This window comes from Bombina bombina, chromosome 4 (assembly GCF_027579735.1).
Source record: "Bombina bombina isolate aBomBom1 chromosome 4, aBomBom1.pri, whole genome shotgun sequence".
Classification (NCBI taxonomy): domain Eukaryota; kingdom Metazoa; phylum Chordata; class Amphibia; order Anura; family Bombinatoridae; genus Bombina; species Bombina bombina.
This window is the reverse complement of record NC_069502.1, coordinates 636,347,782-636,367,234: the sequence shown is the minus strand read 5'-3', so window position 1 is coordinate 636,367,234 and position 19,453 is coordinate 636,347,782. Positions and strand designations below refer to the sequence as shown.

The following is a 19,453-nucleotide window of genomic DNA, read 5'->3' as shown; positions in this document are numbered from 1 at the left end:
TAAAGGGCAGCTCGGCACTTGCACACAGAGCCTTAAAAAGAGAGATCACAGTAATGTTCACACAGCGCAACCATAAAGGGCAGCTCGGCACCTGCTCAGACAGTCTTAAAGGGGCAGGCACACACAACCTTTAGTCTGTAAACGTACAGTTTTAAAGGAAGTGATAGTATGCATCTATACGCAACGCACACCACCTTAAAGGGACACTAGAATTAAAGGAACAGATTACAGTAATGTTCACACAGCACAACCTTAAAGGGCAGCTTGACACCTGTGCACAGAGCCTTAAAGGGACAGATCACAGTAATGTTACACAGCGCAACCGTAAAAGGGCAGCTCAGCACCTGCGCAAAGAGTCTTAAAGGGACAAATCACAGTAATGTTCAAGCAGCTAGGCACCTGCTCACATAGTCTTAAATGGGCAGGCACAGTTTTAAAGGGAGCGATAGTATGCATCCACACGTGATAGTTTGTACAGTAGGTACTGACAGGGCTGCTTTAAAGTGAATGTAAATTTTGATGTTTAAGTGCCCGGTTTTTAAAACTTTGATTAAAAACAGGGGCACTTTAATTCATCAAAATTTAAATTTCACTCCTGTTGTGACAAAAAACTTACCTTTTAATCTTCACAGCAGCTGCTGCTTCCTCCGGTCTCACAAGCCATTTCTGATGTCAGAAATGATTGATAGGTCATCCTCCAATCACAGATTCCCCCCCCGGGGGATTCAGTGTCTGATTCACTGCTGTGATTGGAGGAAGCCAGATACCTCATTTTAGACCCAGGAAGAGGCTTTGAAACAAGTGGAGGAAGCTGGAGCTGCTGTGAAGATTAAAAAGTAAGTTTATTTTCACAACAGGAGTGAAATGAAAATATTTATGAATTAAAGTGCCCCTGTTTTTAATCAAAGTTTTAAAAACCGGGCACTTTAGCATCAAAATTTACATTCACTTTAAGTGTCAAGATACAAATGTATAAAAACCTGTAGGCTGAGGGTTTGATACAATGTATCCATGTAGGTGAGCAGAGCTGGCTGGCTGGGGAAAGTCTATGGGGAGAACAGGGACTTTACACCCCAAAATATGGCTCCCCTTTTTGTTCCTGGAGACACAAACACTGCAGTATTGTTGGTAGCCCTCATATGAACACCCATACCAATTTGTAAAGTAAAATAATGCAATATGGCAGAGAAAATAATTAGAACTATACACACAGTGCACAGAGATGGGGAAAACCCAAACAATGTGTGCGAGAGGAGAACGAATTAGGACTATTCACTAAATAAGACAAGCAGAGGGTTTAATCATTGTAGTAACATTGTGTGAGGTGTAAAAAAATGCAGACTGGAGCTGCACAGTAGGTCTGAGGTGGGAGGGCTGAGGAGAAGGGGTGGGAGAACCTTAAACCGCCCACAAGATGGCTACTGCAGCTCAGGAGAGAGAAAAGGCTGCAGTAGTGGAAGGAGAGTACAGCCAGTGACAAGAGGTGAGCGGTTCAGCTTGGAGGGGGAGAAATGAGCTAAGGAAAGTGAGGGGAAAAAGAAGCTGTGTCAGGCTCGGGCTGAAGCTGCTATAGAGCAGTAGCAGTGAAGTGACAGGCTAGGGGGAGTGGTTAAGAAGGAAGGAAAAACAATAAGATAAAGTTTATAGTTTTCACAAAGGAAAAGGTTTGGAATAATGCATTATAAAGCAACAATAAGATAAAAGGGCAGATAAGAGTCTAAGCCCTTGTAGCAGCTGCTATAATAAAAACACACAGAGCAACAAGGAAAAAGAGGAAGTTTGGGCTTTGCTTGGACAATTTGTAGACAGTATGACCACTCTCATTGGTCTATTTCCTTAGCAACAACTTACAGTACTCCCTTATTGGTTGTCCTTTTTATTATTGCTTCCTGTAATGTACTTTACTGTACTTAAAGGGACAGTAAACTAAAAATGAAACAAATAGATTGAATAGAGCATAAAATGTAAAACAACGTCCCAATGTACTTCTATTATCAGTTTTACTTATTTCTTCAAGTATACTTTGTTGAGTAATCCTAGGTGACCATCAGTAGCAAGTTTGTCAAAAGAACTGAAATAAGGGGGCAGTTTGCAGAGGCTTCGATACAAGTTAATCACAGAGGTAAAAAGTCTATTAATATTACCTTGTTGGTTGTGCAAAATTTGGGAATGAGTAATAAAGGGATTATCTATGTTTTTAAACAATAAAAATTCTGTAGTAGGCTGTCCCTTTTAACACAGTTTTTTGTAACATCAGATAGTCATATTAGTGACTATTATGCAAAGTTGGCAGTTCTGCAAAATAAAAAGTAAAGATATAGAAAAAAATATACATGAAAACTTAAATATTAATCAACCCAACAGACTGGGAGTTTTATTTTAGTTATACAGATAGATTATTATTATTTTTTTTTTGGGGGGGGGGTTAATAAGGAAAATAAAATTAAAATGAGAAATTAGTTATGTAAAGAAGTGCTATGGAATGTTGCAGGTTAGCACTAGTTTATCTATAGCCATTAATTAAATAGTTTCTGTAGGGATTGCTGCTGATATTTTGGTCTGTTCTAGTCTTATAGAAGAGATGTGCCAAAAAGTTCCCTGAACTATGAACAGTAAAAAGCAAAAATACACCCCCTGATATGTTGCACTTATACCCCTCATTAAACCATTAGAAAATACACCTAGCACAAGTTTTCATATGATAGTTGGAATTATCTTTGGTGAAATTCCTTGGCTTTGCGCATGTATTTTTAGTCTTTACATTTTTGCGCATGCTCAATTCACAGTTTATAAACAACCATTTCCTGGCATACTAAAAAGCTATAAAACTGCATTTAGAATAATATAAAAATAATAAACGTATACATCTGAGATTAATTGCATGCAACGTAAATTGATATTATCAGAAGTGAAAAACACATTAGGCAATTTAGACGCTATTTTTTTTTTTTTCTTCCAACTTTTGCTTTGGCTGTGTATATTTTGCTTCCTTATAGGGCTTGGCAAATCATGAAAACCTCTCTGCTAAAATCTTGTCTGTTATAGTTTTTTAAGTGTTTGCCTAATAGACATAAAAATAACAGATTTTCTGATTATATTATAAACATAATTTAATAATTTTACATGAAAATAGACATGAAACCCAAACTTTTTCTTTGATGATTCTGATATAGTGTACAATTAAAAAAAACAAAAAAACACTTTTGAGTTTACTTCTATCAATTTTTTTTTAAAGCATACCTAAGTAGGCTCAGGGGTGTGCATGTGTTAAGAACACTACGGTATATGGCAGCAGTGTTTGAACAATTTTTAAGATGAAAATGTTGATGCAAAAGTAAAAACCAGCAGGACTGCATCAATGATTGTAATGTACATGAAATGATTAGTCATTAGTTGTGCACAATGACGTTTTATCATTTGATATTAGTGATTGTGTAAGCAATAGCACCTAGTAGCCTTCCTGATGTGAAATCTACATATTCATTGTTTTTTTGTAAAAAAAAAAAAAGTGCCAGTACTTATTGATTGATATATTGTGCTCAGTAACTTTGAGAAAAGCAAAAGGACATCGTTATTTACAATGCAGCAGCCCCCTCTTGTGAAAACTACAGTATTTACATGAAATTACAAATATTACCTGCTATGAGATGGCAGAGGTGGTGATATTCAGTACCAGTGAGTACCCCCCCCCCCCTATAAAAAAGCTCTGGTCATATTATTGAAAATGATGCTTTGATTTCCAAAGGACACTCTGTAAACCTTGGAACAAATAACATTTAAATTGTTCAAGGAATAACCGCTATTTACTACAAAATTCCCAATGAACCATTCATTGATAAGCAATTTAACATTTTTGTGCCAAAGGCAGTTTTCCTTTTTGTCAAGTGATCACTTGTTATAATAATCACCTGCATGTATGACTATTTATTTGAAAGAGGAGCTTTCCAGTGTGCACCATTAAAGTGTTTAGGGTTCTTTCTAGAGCTGGGAGTATTTTAAAATTCATATTCATATCAGCAAAAAGTGGTGAGAGGTCAGGAATCTGTGGTCAGATAGGAGTGAGCCTGCACTGTACTCATTGATTAATCTCCCCCATTAGTATGGACGCTCTGGAGAGTATTTATTGGGGGTTAAAATAAAACATGAGTAACCCATTGATGGGCGTTACATATAATAAAAATATGGATTGCTTAAGAAAACGGGTTATAATCGAGTGCTGTTGTAAATCTAGCTTTGCCCTTCGGAGTCAAAAGCCACTAAAATGAGAAGCAATTTAGTTTTACTCAATTTCACACACAATGTCAACTCAATAAACCTCTTCAATTTGAACTATAATAGTAAGAAATGCCTGGAACTCATTTTTTCGTCATGGAAACATTTAATGTAAGTGTTGGTTGGCAAAGTGACAAGCTCATTAAGTCAGCTCAAGAACACTTTTTCAAAAATAATTTGCCAGATGTTAAAGACAATGGAAAGTTCATCTGTTGCTATTATTGCCTGGGGATTTGCACCAAAGTGGGAGAGGAACATTTAAATCCAATCAAGAACTTAAGCTGAAATATTTACCCTCTTAAGACATTTACAATTTCCTATGGCCACATTCAGTCCTTCCATAAAAAGCGCAATTTGCACTAAATTAATTCTAAAATGCAAGTGCTATTTTCAATTTACTACCAAGCCCCTTCGAGTAACATGCTATATTCTAAAGAATATCATTGTGGAAAGATAAAGCCCATTAAAAGAACAGAAAACGCTGACAATTTCTATCATGGTTATAAAAGAGCATTGTTGAAACATGTTTTTGCATGGGGAAAAAAAAGGTGATGTTAAAGCTGTTTATTTTGATTTTGAAACTAACAGGAATTGCAACCTACTTGCTCATTGGCTGATGAGCAGAGCTCCTATTACTTTATTGGTGGATAGTGACACGCCTCACAAGTATAAAAACAAGCAAACACTTTTTTATTAATACAGGAACATATATTAAAAAAATGCTGTAACATATTTTTAAATAACCACTTTTCACACAGATTTTGATGATGATAATAATAATAAAAACATATTTTGAGCTGCTGTGCACCATTTAAACATTAGAAATGTGAGTGAGCACTTGGTAAACAAGATCAGTTTTACTGCTCACTTTGTACCTTGATGTACAGAAGAGCATAACATAAGCTTTTTAAAGGGACAATGTACTCAGGCCAGCAGCTAATAAAAGCTATTCGTATTCAAAGCTGCTGCAGGTACACCCTTTCAAATGGGCTGTTCTCTCTCTCCCACTGGGAGGTTGATTTCTGCCATTTCTTTTTTAGCTCTTTAACCAATACTGCAGTACTGACGTTCAGTATGGGTGGCAGTTTAAACAGGCTAAATGCAATACAAAATAAAGGTACATGCGTTATTTGTCAATAATGGAATACATTGCAGTAAGTAATATGGATAATTGCGAGCACATTAAAGAGACAATACTCTGTGCCTTTAAGATATATGTCCTAGCAGCATCAGTACACCATCCAGACCAGGTGTGTCATCCAAAGTAAAGGTTTTAGTACAAGATGCACAAACATAACTCTCAACATGTGAATTTTGCAGCCCAGGACTGGGTGTAAGGGCACTAGTCAGGGTAGCATGTAGGCAGAGTTTGACCAGTCCAGGAGCACGATGCTTAAGGAGGACATTCTAGTTTACAAACTGCATGCTATAATTCATAAAGGCATGCCATTTTTGCTTGCTTTATTGACTCTTAAACCCCAAAATACATACACAGTCATATGTAATAAAGTCCCTCTCTGAGCCACAAACACTATAGCTGGTGATTATCTCACTGTCCATGTCTGTCCAAGACCAGAAGTTCTATGGAATAACGTGAGCAACAATCAGCCTAACCAGCTATCTTCTCTGATTGGAAGTTTGTGGTCAGGTGTTACTAAGGGAAAAACCATTATAATGTCTGACATGTATTTTCGGTGAAGCAGCCCTTTTACTCTGGTATAGCAGTTTGTCCCCATAATGGTGCTTACCTTCTAACATTTAACTTTTTAATTCTAGAAAGCTCAAGCCCTGGGCATTCTAGGGTGAACCATGAGAAATCCAAGACAAGGCCTGTTGGTCCAGGGTGTTTTGGGCATTCCTGGTTGTGATTTTGGAGTTTCCAGGTTTCTTTAAAAGGAACTGAGATATAAAGAGTTTAAAAAGGCAAAATGGATACAGTGGGATTGATACTAACCTGGCATCCCTAGGAGTGAGACATGAAAAAGAATGTCTGTTTGTTGTACTTTTAATAGCTATAATTTGATTTTAAGAACTAAATACATTTTATGAAATATATAATTTGTAAGTATGTATTTTAGTCTTTATAATGTGACACCAACGCAACATTCTAATAACCCAAACTGGCTCAATCCTCACTTAAAAACTTGTAACTATTTAAAAAAAAATGAAAATACAGCAGCATGGGAATCAACAAAGTAAAATCACACAGGCATGGGGCACCCACCATCAGCGATAAAGTGATCAAACAGAAAGGCTGCAACACTTTGTGAGAGGTTTTCACATTATACTCTTACGATAGATGGAAATAGTAAATGTCTCTTTTCACTGAATCTTTCCTTTGACGATTAAGTCTGTGAACTATGTTATGTACTTGTAGTTGTTATACTAATTACCCCCCCCCCCAGTGTAATTGCTATTTTTAGAACATTTTGTGTTTGTTTTAATGTGACAACTACTTTCAGTAAGACTCAAAAAGACGAGTTCTCGAGTTCATGTGGGTCAAACCATAGTTCGTGTGAATGGAGAACTTTTAGTAAGGTCATTAGGCACAGATTTTTATAGTCGAGACTCTTCAGTATGGTTATAAATAGCAATTCCAGACAATATGGTTGCCTGAAGTAGGAGAAATCGCATTATTTTCTGCAACAAACTTGTGGTTTTGAATAGCAGATGTCTATATTTCACGTTATTTTCATGTGTATTTGTCACTACTCTTAAAGCGACAGTCTAGTCAAAATTAAACTTTCATGATTCAGATAGGGCATGCAATTTTAAACATCTTTCCAATTTACTTATATCATCAAATTCTTTGTTCTCTTGGTATTCTTTGTTGAAAGCTAAACCTAGGTACAGCGAGGGGAAAAATTATTTGATCCCCTGCTGATTTTGTAAGTTTGCCCACTCACAACAAAATGATCAGTCTATAATTTTAATGGTAGGTTTATTTGAACAGTGAGAGACAGAATAACAACTAAATCCAGAAAAACGCATTTTAAAAAAGTTATAAATTAATTTGCATTTTAATGAGTGAAATAAGTATTTGACCCCTTTGCAAAACATGACTTAGTACTTGGTGGCAAAACCCTTGTTGGCAATCACAGCGGTCAGACGTTTCTTGTAGTTGGCCAACAGGTTTGCACACATCTCAGGAGGGATTTTGTCCCACTCCTTTTTGCAGATTCTCTCCAAGTCATTAAGGTTTCGAGGCTGACATTTGGCAACTCGAACCTTCAGCTCCTTCCACAGATTTTCTGTGGGATTAAGGTCTGAAAACTGGCTAGGCCACTTTAGGACCTAAATGTGCTTCTTCTTGAGCCACTCCTTTGTTGCCTTGGTCGTGTGTTTTGGGTCATTGTCATGCTGGAATACCCATCCACAATTCATTATTATTATTATTATTTTTTTTTTTTTTAATAGTTTTTATTGAGGGACCAACAAATACAAATGCAAAATTCTGTTTGCTCAAGATAACATGAGTCAGAAGTTGATACAGAGATGTGCAATAACATGCATTAGATAGTATATGACAATTCGGGTTAACAACAAAGTTGAAAAATAAATTGCTTACATAACGGTTGGAGAGCAAACACCACACCTCCCCCTTTTTTACCTCAGGAATGGCTGCGGCCACTTTTGGACCCCAATGCACTTAAAGTCTCAATTAGAGGATTTTTGAAAGAGAGAGACCACTTTTGGGCCTATACTGAACATTGTCCTTCACACAACTACTAGGACCTTGAGTAGGTCCAGAAAACTGGAATAAAAAATGAAGGAGAACACAACTATTAAGAAGATATGGACTAATAACATTTTATATGAAGATATCTTACATAATGCTAGGGAAACACCAGAAAGGGAAGCACAAGAACCGTGGTTAATACATTAGAGCTCATGACTAATACTACTCTTATATCTGCTGTAGGGCCAGTAAAATAGGAATTGTGGAGCCTGTAGTAATAATAAGTTTCTTAATTTCAATATGCTTTACTTACATCTAGATCATTTAACGCCAACCACAATCTCTGCCACCCTAACGGTTGCTTGTGCTTTCATGTAGGCTAGCAATTATATTACTATCATAAAATCAAACCGCATTATGAACATTCAAACACATACAGGGAGACACAATAAATCCTTCCATGATAGAGCCCGGAGAGCCATCTTTACACTAATATGTGGACAAACTATGATGACGGTTCTACGGGTAGGGCAGAGGCTACGAAACTCTGCCAGCAAATTAAATGTGGAGGATAGATAGGCTATCCCTAACCACAAAGTGGGGGGGGGGGAGGGAGGGAGAGGAAGAGGAAGGGGAAGGGGGGGCAAATGAAAAACTAGTTATAGCGTCCCCTATATCAAACTTGGTACCCAGTCAGACCTGCATTTTCTGTGTATAGTCTCACTAACATATAGCATATAACCTATGTATACTAGTGGTGAGGGTAAAGAATCACCCAAACAGTATTACAAATACGCTTATCCTGGATGGGGTTAACATAAACTGGGAAGATGCTTCATTCCTGCCAGTGGTACACTGCTTCATACATAGTTTTACATTTCAATTCCAATGCAGTGGACGAGTAATGCAATATGGCATATAAACATTTACACATATACTTTGTTCTCTATTATACGGCTAAGCATTACATAATATAAAATTATTCCTGAAAAAGCACTCTGAGGTCTCAAAACCACTATGACAGTGCCTCACTGACAGAATAATACATTATATGTAGCCTAAAAAGTACCTAGGTATATTTTAATTATCATAAACCATGATATATTTTTACTAGTACCCTTGAAAAAGCTAGATGCTTGTATATCAAAGACATTTCCATTAAGCCAGTTGTTGGTTAATGTCTAATTACCCTTGTGATCCCCAGAATGCTTTACCCTTAGACTGGCGCATTTATCGCCTAGCCCAGTAGACCCCACACCCCCACCACAGTGATATCGCTCTATTTTTGCTTGCAAAGTCCATGTTACAAATATGTGGCCTAGTTAATAACAGACCATGCGTTCTCATGAGTGCAAAGACACCTTACGCCTTGTAGTCAGTGTGAAGAGATATAATACCAACAGGTCCTACTAAGCAAAGCTCAGTTTGTCTTAATGCTGGGGAAAGCTATTTACATATAGTAGATGTTTTTCTATAGTTTAGGATGAGGGAAATAGCTGCCAGGTCTGCAATGTTATGGAGAAACTGTAATCACAGGCATAGTTACTTAAGAAGTGTTTCCTTGTCCTTTTGTTTGAGGCAGAGGCTACAGCGCTGAAGCAGTCCCAGGGCTCCATAGAAAGATATGTGTAACAGTTGGTGTCCCAGCTTTAGCGTGCTGTACTATTATAGTCACCAGGCATCTATGTTAGTAGTCTCAGTGTCCTGTAGGCTTAGATCCCCACCTAATAGCGGGCAGATGGCAGGCCCAGGGAAAGGACCATGCGGTGTGCGGGAATGTGAGCTTTTCACATAGCAAAAGAATGTGTCAGGAGATATAGAGAAGCCCAAGGTAATCCTCAGATGGGGATCCAGCAATATGCCTTCATCAGTGACGTGCAGTGACGTCAGAGGCTGGTGAGGCAGTGGCTAGGATACGCCTTCATTCTTTAGATATCCTTTGTTGAAGAAATAGCAATGCACATGGGTGAGCCAATCACATGAGGTATCTATGTGCAGCCACCAATCAGCAGCTACTGAGCATATTTAGATATGATTTTCAACAAAGGATATCAAAAGAATGAAGAAAATTAGATATTAGATGTAAATTGGAAAGTTATTTAAATTTGCATATGGGTTTCATGTCCCTTTAAATGGTGTCTTGGAAAACTGGTCAACTTAGTAAACATCTGATTTTAGTCTAAAAGGATTGTAACAGAAACTCTTGCCAGATAACACAATGCTTGCTCTGATTATGAGATCTAGAAATCCATGCCCATTAAAATATGTTTAAAACATACTTTTTACTTTAATGCTGCAAATTATGCTTATAGATTCTTTCATTATTCAGTAAATATAAAAATGTCTTGATCCAGTGGCGGCTGGTGAAATTAAAAGATGGTGGGGCGCTTGACCCCACCCCTTTAAATAAAGCCACACCGTGACACCATCAGATGGCACTACCAATTAATTAATTAAATAAATAAAAGGTAGACAGAAACACAGAAAATCACTCGGGGGGAAAGGGAGAGAGAGACACAGAGGGTTAGAGAGAAAGAGAGAGAGAGAGACACAATCATACACAGAGGGTTAGAGAGAGAGAGAGAGAGAGAGAGAGAGAGACACAATTACACACAGAGGGTTAGAGAGAGAGAGACACAATCACACACAGAGGGTTAGAGAGAGAAAGAGAGACACAATCACACACAGAGGTTTAGAGAGAAAGAGAGAGAGACACAATCACACACAGAGGGTTAGAGAGAGATAAATAAAGAGAGATTGAGAGACACAATCACACACACAGGGTTAGAGAGAGAGAGAGACACACAATCTCACACAGAGGGTTAGAGAGAGAGAGACAATCATACACAGAGGGTTAGATAGAGAGAGATAGAGAGAGAATCACACACAGAGGGTTAGAGAGAGAGAGAGAGAAAGAAACACAATCACACACAGAGGGTTAGAGAGAGAGAGAAAGAGAGAAACACAATCACACACAGAGGGTTAGAGAGAGAGAGAAAGAGAGAGACACAATCACACACAGAGGGTTAGAGAGAGAGAGAAAGAGAGAGACACAATCACACACAGAGGGTTAGAGAAAGAGAGAGAAAGAGGGAGAGACACAATCACACACAGAGGGTTAGAGAGAGAGAGAAAGAGAGAGAGACACAATCACACACAGAGGGTTAGAGAGAGAGACACAATCACACTCAGAGGGTTAGAGAGAGAGAAAGAGAGACACAATCATACACAGAGGGTTAGAGAGAGAGAGAGAGAGAGAGAGAGAGAGAGACACAATCACACACAGAGGGTGAGAGAGAAAGAGAGAGACACAATCACACACAGGGTTAGAGAGAGAGAGAGAGAGAGAGAGAGAGAGAGACACAATCACACACAGAGGGTGAGAGAGAAAGAGAGAGACACAATCACACACAGAGGGTGAGAGAGAGAGACACAATCATACACAGAAGGTTAGAGAGAGAGAGAAAGAGAGACACAATCACACACACAGAGGGTTAGAGAGACACAGAGAGAGAGACACAATCACACACAGAGGGTTAGAGAGACACATAAGGGATGAGAGAGTCTGAGGGGGAGGAAGAGACAGAGAGAGAAAGAGACAATGGGGGAGAACAACACATAAGGAGAGAGATGGATAGATAGAGAGAGAGACACACACACACACAAGGGGGGGGGGGGGAGAGGGACCAATGCATTTTAAAGTAATAAAACAGCAGAGCTACAGAGAGTTCAGAAAATGAGTCTATAATTTAGTGTGAAGTACAGAGGCAAGCTGCTAAGTTAGTGGGTGTAAAGTTTGAGTAAACAAAATACAAAAACGGCCCTGCTGTAAAAGAGTAAAAAACCACTAAACCACATTCATTAAATTATCATTTTCACTAACAGAATCCCTTTCAGTAAAATCTTACTTTAATAAGATGTGGCTGAAACATTGCTCTCTCTGTCTCTCTTCCTGCTCTGTAAGGATTCAGGAAGTGACAATGGCACATTCCACTGCACTTAGAGGGGAAGAACAGAACTCTCTTTTTCACTTTAGCAAAGCTAGCAGCTTCACAGGACAGCAACTAAATATATGAAAGTGTTTTTTTTCCGTTTTTGTTTTGTTTTATATGATTTAACATCCAGCCCCAACCCTATGTTCCACTTACTAATGCCTCTCACTGGATTGGTTCAGCCCAAATAGGACTGCCTCAAATAAGCAGTTCATGGGCCATGCAATGATCTTAACCACTTGCATCCAGTAGGTGGCGCAGCATGTTGTGTAATGGTGGGCAGACCTGCTTGTGCCTCTCCATTACACAACATATAGCTGTGAGAGAAAAAAATGCTGGGGGAAAAAAATTACAATTTTTTTTTTTTTAAAGCCAATAAAAATATATATATTTTTGCCCATATGAGAGGTGAAGCACTGCCTCACCTGCCTCTAGTGACTGCACATCACTGGCCTTCATTAATACTCCGTAGTGAGGAGGAAACCTCTGGGTGGGAGGCACGCAGCAGTATCATCTCTCCAAATGCCACCACTACTGCTCGACCATACACAATTCCTGCTTGTAGAGCCAGCTTACCCTACTTGCATGCGAGAAAACCCATCAGCCTTCAAGCGGGACCGGACTGTCCGGGTGACCTCAGGGGGGTAATGGCTCCCAGACCGGAGCATCCAGAGACTTTGGTGGTGTTCCCGGCAGGGTACATACAGGCCTCCTAAAGTTGTAAAGGGGGAGCGAAGTCCCTCTCCTGAGTCCACCCCCACCGGCATCAATGATGGAGTACCTGGCTGGGGACCCGTAAGTGTCGCAGTACCTTGTGGCTCCAGTACCGCTCCGTGTTCCACATCAGGGGTAGCGCTGCATATTCGCGCCGCTTGAATTTTGACTGTAAAAGCGTCAAGCCTGTCACAAATTCTCCTCCCATGTTCTTCCAACAGACCTTTAATGCAGGTATACAAGTATTGGGCCTCCATGCCGGGTAGCAGCACACCCTTCTCCAAAATGGCGGATCAGCGTGTGGTAGGGAGCTGCACTACAATTGCGCAGCTCAAAAAATGCTTAAATAGTCACCGGTTCTTTATCCGCATGTCTCAGAATTCTACCTATGTTATTGCCCCTCAGGCACTAGTAGAATAAAGGGAATATAACTATTATAAATTCCATTTTATAAAGTTTAAGTCAGGAGCTCCTGTATAGTGCGTCTTGCAGCTTTGGCGGTTAGCTCCGCCCCCCCCCACAATCCATTTTTAATTCCCTGGCTGAGGGAAGGAGGTTCTCACCCAAGATTTGACGGTACATGGCTCCGTCCATCGTCCCTTTGATGCAGTGAAGTTGTCCTGTCCCCTTAGCAGAAAAACACTCCCAAAGCATAATGTTTCAACCTCCATATTTGATGGTGTTCTTGGGGTCATAGGCAGTATTCCTCCTCCTCCAAACACAGCGAGTTGAGTTGATGCCAAAGAGCTTGATTTTGGTCTCATCTGACCACAACACTTTCACCCAGTTCTCCTCTGAATCATTCAGATGTTCAATGGCAAACTTCAGACGGGCCTTTACTTGTGCTTTCTTGAGCAGGGGGACCTTGCGGGTGCTGCAGGATTTAAGTCCTTCACGGTGTAGTATGTTACCAATTGTTATCTTGGTGACTATGGTCCCAGCTGCCTTGAGATCATTGACAAGATCCTCCCGTGTAGTTCTTGGCTGATTCCTCACCGTTCATGGAGCCCCAGACCGAGGGAGATTGACAGTTATTTTGTGTTTCTTTCATTTGCGAATAATCTCACCAACTGTTTTCCCCTTCTCACCAAGCTGCTTGGCGATGGTCTTGTAACCCATTCTAGCCTTGTGTAGGTCTACAATCTTGTCCCTGACATCCTTAGACAGCCCTTTGGTCTTGACCATGGTGGAGAGTTTGGAATCTGATTGCTTCTATGGACAGGTGTCTTTTATACAGGTAACAAGCTGAGATTAGGAGCACTCCATTTAAGAGAGTGCTCCTAATCTCAGCTTGTAACCTGTATAAAATACACCTGGGAGCCAGAAATCTTGCTGATTGATAGGGGATCAAATACTTATTTCACTCATTAAAATGCAAATCAATATATAGCTTTTTTGAAATGCGTTTTTCTGATTTTGTTGTTGTTGTTCTGTCTCCCACTGTTCAAATAAACCTATCATTAAAGTTATCAGCTGATTATTTCTTTGTCAGTGGGCAAACGTACAAAATCAGCAGGGGATCAAATCATTTTTCCCTCACTGTAAGTTCATATGCTCATTTCTAAGCACTTGAAAAACCTCTTATCTCAGTGCATTTTGACAGCTTTTCACAGCTAGACAGAGCTAATTCATGTGTGCCATATAGATACCATTGTGCTCACTCCCGTGAAGTTATTTATGAGTCAGCACTGATTGGCTAAATTGCAAGTCAGTCAAAAGAACTGAAATAAGGGGGCAGTCTGCAGAAGCTTAGATAGAAGGTAACCACAGAGATAAAACGTGTATTAATATAACCATGTTGCTTATGCAAAACTGGTGAATAGATAATAAAGGGATTATCTATCTTTTTAAACAATAATAATTATGGAGAAGACTTTCCCTTTAACTTTGAACAGCACTGGATACACATTAGGTATGATAAAAGTAATTGTGCTGTAAATTTATGAGCCTGGAGACTGCTCTGAAAGAGATTTGCACATTCTGATTTGTATACATAATGTGATCAAATAGTTTGTCACACTGTCTCGTAGTGTGACATGACAGCTCTGTTATTGTAGGTGATATTCATGACTGCATTGACTTATTGTTCTTCCTGGCTGATGCAATTTCAAGAGTAAAACACAGATGCCATCTACTGTTATAAAATGAATATTACATCAGCTTTTACTAAAAGTAGTTTGTATTTTATTTGTATGTAAATAGTAACAAACTACTTTTAGCAAAATAATTTTTATTTTCAACTTTGACCTGAACCTTATATATATTTGTGATGTTGTTAAAATACAGCTGGGTGGCAACCATAACTGGCACAGCAAGACACTCAAACATCCAGTCTGTAGCTTCATGAAGCTGTGCAGTGTTGACCCACAACATAGCCTTGCAGATTTCTGAAGTCAAGTAGTTGTTAGCTTCTCCTGTCAGCTAAACTTGTTGAATATCCCCTTAAAGGATCATTAAAGTAAAAAATAAACATTTCATGGTTTAGATAAAGCATGCAATTAAAAAAAAAAAAACTTTCCAATTTTCCATGTACAGTCTTTGTATATGAACACTTTCTGAGGCACTAGCTCTTACTGAGCATGTGCAAGAGTTAACAGTGTATACATATGTGTTTGGGATTGGTTGATGGCTGTCACATGATACAATAGGCAGCAAAATAGAAGCAAATTTAGAAATTTGTCAGAAAAATGTGCAAAGCCTGGAGAGGATGAGACTGGAGCTTTACTTGTGGAACCACCGTTAGATATAGATCTGTAAGAAACTTAGCCCCTTTTCTCCTGGAAAGTAAAAAACAGGAACTACATTCCACTTATGTTCCATAATATTAGGTAATAAACTTGAGGCTGCTACCACCTGGTAACACCTTCTACAGATACCACAAGGCTGTGTTATCACAGGCTGGGCTCATTCTGTGTATATTTAAGTTTGCTGGACTGTTCAGTGTTAGGCCCTGTTTTTCTGGTGCTTGTTACTTGGATTGTGTGAACAAATCTCTTTGAAATTTGGCAATTTTTTTTTTACACTGTCGGTGACTAGAAAGTTTGAACTAATTTAACTTGATATTTTGAAGTTACTAAAGAGATATGTATTTTTTTTTTTTCATGATTCAGAGCGCACAATTTTAAAGATCTTTCCAATTTACTTCTATTACCAAATTTGCTTCACTCTCTTGCTTTCCTATGTTGAAGGAGCAGCAACAGGAATTATATATTATTTATATGCACCCACCAATCTGCATCTAGCTCCCAGAAGTGCATTGCTGTTCCTGAGCCTACCTCAGTATGCTTTACAACAAATGATTCCAAGAGAACAAAGTAAATTAAATAATAGAAATAAAAATGGCCTGCACTACCTAAACCACAGAAGCTTAAAGGGACATGAAACCCAACATTTTTCTTTCTTGATTCAGATAGAGAATACAATTTCAAATAACTTTCCAATTTACTTCTATTATTTAATGTGCTTCTTTCTCTTGTTATCCTTTGCTGATCTAGGCAATCTCAGGAGCAGCAGAGAACGTAGGGTCTAGCTGTTGATTGGTGGCTATATATATAGAGAGAGAGAAAAGAGAGAGAGATTGGCTCACCCATGTGTTCAGTTAGAAACCAGTAGTGCATTGCTGCTCCTTCAACAAAGCATACCAAGAGAATGAAACAAATTAGATAATAGAAGTAAATTAGAAAGTTGTTTAAAATTGTATTCTCTATCTGAATCATGAAAGAAATTTTTTGGGTTTTATGTCTCTTTAATTTGTATGTCACTGTCCCTTTAAGGTACTTTCCCTTATCTTAAAGGGACACTGAACCCAATTTTTTTCTTTCATGATTCAAATAGAGCATGCAATTTTAAGCAACTTTCTAATTTACTCCTATTATCTTTGTTCTCTTGCTATCTTTATTTGAAAAGAAGGCATCTAAGCTAAGGAGCCAGCCAAACTCTGGACAGCACTTGTTTATTGGTGGATGAATGTATCCACCAATTACCAAGAACAACCCAGGTTGTTCACCAAAAAATGGGCCGGCATCTAAACTTTACATTCTTGCTTTTCAAATAAAGACACCAAGAGAATGAAGAAAATATGATAATAGGAGTAAATTAGAAAGTTGCTTAAAATTGCATGCTCTCTGAATCACGAAATAATTTTTTTTGGTTTAGTGTCTAACTATTTGAAGCACCTAAAAAAATGATTGTATCAATCTGTTTGAAATTTTGCATGCAGATAGGTTTTATTTGTGTAAAAATGAGCAGTGATTTCTGAGCTATAAAGTTTTAAAGACAATTACGTTGATATATATCATGCTCAGTAAAAGAAAAAAGTTTACATAATTATTATGAAGACATGTTCAGTAGAAGCTTGCCAAGTCAGGCCACAAACAACACAAATTATTTCGGGAAAAAAATATTTTTTTATTGAAATCATGTTCCTTTTTTATTTATTTATTTTTAATTTAGAAGGGCTTTTTTTTTTTTTTTTTAAATAAAAAAATAAAATTCTTTTTAATCTAAAGGTTAATTTATCCTGAAATATAGATTCATTTTTAATTACATAGCAAGATGCTGTATATTCATGGCTGTAATGTTTTTTTTTTTTTTTGTTTGTTTTTTTATTTTTGGTAAATGAATTCCATGAATCCATTCACAACGTCATGCTGTCCCAGAGGTTTCTGTCAGATTATTTTAGGAAGATATTATCACATATTAGTTTTGTAGTTCTCAAAATGTGAATTTGTGTCTGCAGAAATAACACGCTTCCAATTCACAGCAAAATGGTATAAAATAAACAGACTTCTTTTGGGAAATAGACTTTAAAGGGACATCATCTTGAAAGAAAACTTTTGGGTTTTAGATAGAGCATAACATTTTCTGATTTCAGATTTACTTCTATTATGAAATTTGCTTCATTCTCTTGTTTTTTGTTGTTGAAGGTGAGTGATACTCTTTTGGGGCCTAGCTGAACATATTGGGTGAGACAGTAACAAGCAGCTAGCTCATGGCAGTGCATTGCTTCTCATCCTACCTATGCATACTTTTCAACAATGGATACCAAGAGAACAAAGCAAATTTAGATAAAGGGACACTCAAGTCAAAATAAACTTTTATGATTCAGATAGAACATGCAGTTTTAAGACACTTTCCAATTTAATTCCATTATCAAATTTTGCTGAATCCTTTTTATATGCACACTTTCTGGGGAACAAGATCCTACTGAGCATGTGTGATTGGCTGATGTCTGTCACATGATACAGGGGGCCAGTAAATGGGAGAAAAAATAAATTTGTCAGAAACAAATCCTCTGTAATCAAAGTCCAGCTGAAAAGTTGATCAAATATGAAGGATTAACTTATTAAACTGGAGATAGTTCACCTCCCAATAATTTAATCTATTTTAATTATCTATCTATGCGTATCTGATGATATATAACCAAATATATTCTGAAAATGTATTATTCTCAAATTGAAAACCATGATTTAAATCGGTTTTACAGACTAGTGATTTAAATCAAACACACCCTGTAATGTTGCTGCTGTTCATGGGTTGCAATATACTAACAAAAGGACATACGGTATGTTTTTAAGTTAATATAGGCTTAATGAATGCACCTAAATATAAAGGCACTTAAACAAATGCACTACTAGCTGTATAGTACGCATAGGGTCGCCACCTCAGACATGTTTTCCTAGACAGGGAGGAACATGTATTGTGCTGTCCACCTACACTATTCATGTGATGTCCAGAGGCACAATACACCCTGCAGCATGCGTAACTCATAAGTGTCCGGGAAAACATGGCCGAAGTGGCCACCTAAGCACATCCACAAACCGGCAATATTCGAACATAAGACATTGAACAAAATGACTGTTTTAATAATGTGATCACTGTCATTAGTCAATTATTAAATATTGATAAAGAACAGTACCTCTTGTTTTTTTTGTTTTTTTTACCTTATTGTGTACAGTATTAGAAACTATAACGTACTTATGTATGATAAGATAAATGGGCTTGCTGTTGCTAAAGATAACATTACCTTGACACATGAGTAGTGTTCAGCCTTTATTAAAAGGACAATGCACTGTAAAATGTTCTCCCCTTTTAAGGGGTTGAGTTCTCACAAGAGAACCTGCAGTCCGTATTCATGTAGCAGCGGTCATCAGAACGCTGCTTCCCTAACCTCTTCGCCACCTCCTAGGTGGTGAATTTCAATAAGAGACCGGGGAGATTGACCGCTCCTGCACGCTCATGATTCAACTGTGTGCGGGCAGGTGGTGGCGTTGCACAAGAGTGTTCTTGTGCAATGCTGAATTCCGGCAGCGGAATTCCGCCCGCCGCAGCTTGATAAATTGACCCCTAAGTGTACACAATATGGTTGCCACCTCAAACATGTTTTCCTGAACACTTATGAGTTACACATGTTGCAGGGTGTGCAGAGGGGAACATGCATTGCGTACACCACACAAATAGTGACAGTGGACAGAACTATTCATGTTTCTCCTTGCACACCCTGCAGCATGTGTAACTCATAGCTGTCCAGGAAAGCATGGCCCAGGTGGCAACCCTAATTGTTCACAATGATCTGTTTTACAGCTGGAGAGTATTAAATTTTTTACAAATAATTCCTTTGCCACTCATCATTTGAAATAGCTGCTTTTGCCAGTTGAAACTTCAGCCTATCTCACTGGTTTTCAAACCTGTCCTCAGGCCTCCCCAGCACTGCAGGCCAGATTTTTGAGGCTATCTAAACTGGAGCACAGGGGAAATAATCAACTGATTAGTAAACGTGGTTATTTGACCTGCTCTC

At 38.3% G+C, this 19,453-nt stretch overlaps 1 protein-coding gene across 1 annotated transcript in view; it reads left to right on the top strand.

Annotated features, from left to right (window-relative positions):
- Positions 1 to 1,392: 1,392 nt before the first annotated feature.
- Positions 1,393 to 19,453, top strand: part of CCDC28A (coiled-coil domain containing 28A) — a 42,773-nt gene continuing 24,712 nt past the window's right edge. Inside the window, exon 1 of the mRNA XM_053710663.1 lies at positions 1,393 to 1,483. The gene's annotated coding sequence lies outside the window, so the exon portion shown is untranslated. The remainder of the gene's footprint in view (positions 1,484 to 19,453) is intronic.